Source organism: Chionomys nivalis, chromosome 11 (assembly GCF_950005125.1).
Source record: "Chionomys nivalis chromosome 11, mChiNiv1.1, whole genome shotgun sequence".
In the NCBI taxonomy this organism is placed as follows: Eukaryota; Metazoa; Chordata; class Mammalia; order Rodentia; family Cricetidae; genus Chionomys; species Chionomys nivalis.
In genome coordinates, this window is record NC_080096.1 from 22,079,436 (window position 1) to 22,084,445 (window position 5,010).

The following is a 5,010-nucleotide window of genomic DNA, read 5'->3' on the forward strand; positions in this document are numbered from 1 at the left end:
TCCAGAAAGTTTAAAATAATTCTGCAGTCTGTCTGGGCATAGTGGTACATATTTAGCGCTTGGGAGGCGGAGGCAGGAAGACCAAGAGATCAAGGCTAGTAGCTTGGGCTCCATAGCAAGTTCCAGGCTGTGAGAGGCTACACACTGAGACTCTGTCTCAAAAAACCAACAGCTACAACAAACAAACAACAAAAAGAAGAAAGAAAAGTATCTACACGCTCATGACCTGGAGCCCATGATGAGTACCATTGAGTATTTTTGCTGTATCATATATCTGTCCTTCCATCCATCTCTCTATCCATGCACCTACCCATCCACCACCAACCCACGCCTTCCTCCATCCATCTCCCTATCCGGTCCATCTCCATGCAATGAATGTGAAGGCTGAGCCTAGTAATATCTACTTTCGCCCCCACACTAGTATATCCTGTTCCACACATGCACATACCAACACCCACACACCCACATGTAAAACCCACATGTATACATCCTGCATATGATTTATTAACACCCCAAATTCACATATGCACTCTCCATGCATATAACCACATACGTCCTCATAGCAAGCATCGCCCTGCCCTGTGCAACACACCTTTGCTCACCTGCATTCAGAGCAGACTCCCGATGTCTTTGAGGGAAACGTCTGCAGACCTTGGCTGGTTATCTTCACCTCTGATAGAACCCCTGTTTGCCTATCTTTCCACCCTACCAGTCTTTTCTTTCTCATCCCAGACACTTTCCACTTGGGAAGCTGGAGCTCTCTAGAGCGGGGAACACAGCCCACTAGGCACTCTCTCTACCAACAATGACTATTAGCATAGTTGTTGCTTCATCCTCAGCATCCAGGCCACACTCCGCCCTCTGTGACCGATGGTTGAGAAAAGGTCCCAAAGTGGTCCAGAGGTGTATTTGCCGGACATCTGCATTTGTATCTGCATGAATGACACCATATGTGTATTCTCACACATGTGTTGAACATGCACTGTGAATACACACCTGGCTGTCTCTACACTTCCAGATGTATTGCCATGTTGTCATTTCTAGGCTGGAGTCTGTCTTTCTTTCCTTCCTTCCTTCCTTCCTTCCTTCCTTCCTTCCTTCCTTCCTTCCTTCCTTCCTTCCTTCCTTCCTTCTTCCTTACTTCCTCCCTCTCCTTTCCTTTTGTCTTCTCTCCCTTCCTCTCTCCTCTTTCCCTTGTCTCTCATCCTATTCTTTCTTTTTTCTTTCTTTTCTCCTCCTTCCCACCCTCCCTTTCTCCTTTCTTTTCTTTTTCTTGCTTTTTGACTTTTTTTAACATAATATGGAACGCTTCATGAATTTGCGTGCCATCCTTGCGCCAGGCCATGCTGATCTTCTCTGTATCGTTCTAGTTTCAGTATATGTGCTGCTGAAGCAAGCATGCTTTTTGATTTTTTTGAGACATGATCTTACTCTGTAGTCCAGGCTAGCCTCAAAATCATGGCAATCCTTCTGCCAAGTACTGGGATTACAAGCATGAGACATTCTGTTCATGAATCTTCTTCAAAGACACGTGATGTCCAGATGTGGCTCTAAAGACCGTGTGCAGTGTTCTCAAGCCGAACACCTGGTAGCAGGGTTTAAACACGCCAGCTCATGATCCTCTGGAAGGACCTGGGTTCCATACTGGCTCTGCTCACAGCCACTGGGTACATCTTACTGAAGATTCTCTTTGCCAAGTGACAGCAACCATAGGCGTCTGTGAGCAGTTACTGCCCCTGTTGAGTTCACTGCTTCAGCTCCCATGCACCTTTGAGGGGAAGGACAGTCATGATTGGGAGTTCGTATGGCGAGACCAAGGTACATAGTAATTATGCCTCTTCCCAGGTGCTCCCCCAATCCCAAGCCCTCATTACCCTACATGCATATTCATAAGGGATGGCCTCATCCCTACTCTGTAAATGGGTCATAAGCAGGAAGTAGAGGCCAGTGCAGAGATCTGAGGCCCAGGGGACAGGAGGCTCAAAGCAGGAGTCTGAGTCCTCATGGACGGGAGGCTGGTGAGCAGACTGGGTTCCATGGACTGTGGGAAGTTAGGTGCCATTGAGGGCTTGGGAGGGCTTAGGTCTTTGTTAAGATTTGTTAAGTAAAGTAATGACAGTATGTCAGAGACCCCTGGGGCAGATGGCTTATGGAAGCCAGGGCTTTCTTCCTATGGGGATTAGGGAGTTGAGTGGGTGACAGGCACAGGGGGATGGACCAATTTTTCTCAATGAATTCAGTTTTCATGTCATTAAGTGGAGAAGCTAAATCTGCGCCCTCATACTCCCGTGAGGCTCAGTGAGACTGGGTGACTTGTCACAGCCACACCACACAGTTGTGATCTTGTCTTTGGAGGTGCGAGAGACGGTTATTCTAGTCCCAAACGGGAGGCTGAAGGCTGAGAGAAAAGCTGAAGGGCTGAGGTTGCCAAGCAATCAAACCTTGCAATCCCCTTCTTCATAGCATGTCCTCACCAGCCCCTGAGATAACCCGTGCAAAACGATTGTTTCCGTTTTACAGATGAGAAGCGTGAGGCTAAAGGAGGAGGAGGTGGCCGGACAGGACTACACAGTGAGTAGTCGGCACAGGGTTGGTCCTTCCTCCCAGGGTGATGCTGAGGATCCCGGAGCCTAGCTGGCCATGGTCTCAGGTGTGGGTAAGGCCAGTACCGTGACAGCACAGTATCCTGCCGTGCAAATTTCCAGCCTAAAACTTAGGAGCTCTTTCTGCACTGCAGCCATATTAATGCCCTCTCTTCTCAGAAAGCAGCTGCTCAGCCGGGTGGTCATGGTGGTGCACACCTTTAATCTCAGCACTCAGGAGGTAGATGCAGGCGGATCTCTGTGTGTTTGAGGCAGCCTGGTCTACAAAGCAAGTTCTAGGCTAGCCAAGGCTAGACAGTGAGATCCTGCCTCAACCACCTCACCACTCAAAAAACCAACTACTTTTAGACTGTGCTCTTGGATGCTCCTACCTTACTTCAGGGAAGGGTACCAAAGCAGAGGAGGTGAAGTGTCCCCAGGATGGCACAGGCTCTTGGAGGCTGGGGCAGCATAGGAACCCCAGGTGTCATCCCTCTGTGTCTTGGGCATCCTACCATCTTGGGTCATGGAAAGGGGGTGCTGTTGGTAGAGTTCATGGGGATGGGGTGACTGAGGGAGCAGACCCTGGGATGGGCACAATCGGAGGGTGGGTGGCATTTCAGGTTTAGAGAGCAGGCATGTGAAAGGTGACTGTGGAGTCAGGATGTTGTCACGGTAGAATGAGGAAGCAGTTTGCGCTGAGAGCTCACTTAGCCATGTAGCAAGCATCCTGCCTTGCTATGTCTCCTCCTCGTGCAGCGCTCACAGAAAGAGAGAGTACAGCCAGAGATGAATCGGGGCAGGGTGATGCTTTCAATCCCTTCCGGTCTCCAACAGAAGTACAGCTGGCCAAGGACAGCCCTTGAGGATCTGAGGCCAAGGCCACACTTGGTGGCTTCCTAGCGATACCCCTTCCGAGCTGTGCGAACCTCAGTAGCAAGAGCAGCAGTTTCTGTGACACTTACTAGTGTCTGGCCAGGGCTAAGTTTACCTTGAGTCTCAGTTTCTTCATCTGTGAATTAGGGCAGGAAACGAATCTACTCCTCAGGACAGACACGGACTCAGATGGCGCCACGAAAGAGTGTGGCTCTTGCTTGAGCTCTGGTAAGGTGAATGACGTGTGAGGGTCTATTGTGCTAGGAGCACCAGGGAAGTGGGCAGAGCTTCATTTATTCCCCGTCGGGCTAGGCCGTAGGCTTGTGGACATGGTTCTCTGCATCCCGAAGATGTGGGGTGTGAGGAAAGCTTTGAAGACACCACTGGTGGGATAAAGAGAAGGACTTTCAGGGGGAAGGCACCGTGCTGGCTGATGTGTGGAGGAGGGAAAGTGCAGGGTATTTGCGGAACAGCCCTGGCACAATTACCGGCTCAGCCAGGTGCTGTGTGCATCGCCCAGGGAAGCAGTTGGGCAAGATCTTTGGCCCCTGGGGCCAGCCAAAGCCTATACACTTCCTTCCCTAACATTATCTGGTCTAGAGTCGATGGGGAGAAGGTTTGGGGTGAGCTACCATAATTACCGACCTCTGCTCCACCTGATCGTGGGGATGACCTGCCAGTATGCCCTTCCCCCAGTGACCTTCTTTGCTGGGAGGTCTGGCTGCCCATGGACAGCGAGCAAGCAGTGCCGAGCAGTATTCCTGTATCTGTGTGTCTCTGTGGCCGGAGGCAGGGCCAGTGGTTTGAAGAAGAGGTGGATGGAGAGGAGGTGGTCTGGACAGATACGAGGTTGGGGGCCTTGGCGGGGACTGGATGATGAGGGGCTTCTATTCCTTGAGCACTCCCTGCGTGTTGTAACAGTGCCACGGGGCAAGCACCTTTACTTCAGTAGGGGAAACTGAGGCTCAGAGAAGTAGTCTCCCCCAACCTCCATCTCTCCGTCTCTCTCTCCTTCCCTTCCTCCTTCCACGCCTTCTTTCCTTCCACAGAATCTCACATAGCCCAGGCTGACCTAGAAACTGGCTATGCAGCCGAGGATGATCTTGAATTTCTGATTCCTGACTCCACAGACTCCCGAGTGCTCGAATTACGGGCATGAGCCACCATGTCGTTTTATGTGGCTCAAACCCAGGACTTCATGCATGTAGTCAACTCAGCTACATTACCACCCCTCCTTTTCATCCAGTAATTTATTATTCAGCACCTCTTAGATCCTTCCTGGGGTCAGTCACACAATGGCCCTGGTGAAGTTCAAATTCAGGTGTATTTCCATATTCTCGCACGGTTCAGGATACAAGCCTAGGTCAGAGTTGGGTGGGGCTGCGCCCACCCGAGTAATTACAGGAGTTTTCCCCACCTCAACCTCTTCCGGTAAAGTCTAGCCCCAAGCACCTGTCCCAGGTGAGTCTTAGGAGGCCGCCGAGCGTCGCCGGAAAGTGTCGAGCGACTTCGGCAGGTGGGGGCGGGACCTGGGCGGGGCTGGGCTCGGGGT

General features: G+C 51.2%; 1 non-coding gene across 1 annotated transcript; it reads right to left on the minus strand.

Annotated features, from left to right (window-relative positions):
- Positions 1 to 1,294: 1,294 nt before the first annotated feature.
- Positions 1,295 to 1,396, minus strand: LOC130884553 (U6 spliceosomal RNA). Its single transcript, XR_009058074.1, has one exon. It is a non-coding gene; the product is annotated as a U6 spliceosomal RNA (small nuclear RNA).
- Between the last annotated feature and the right edge of the window lie 3,614 nt (positions 1,397 to 5,010).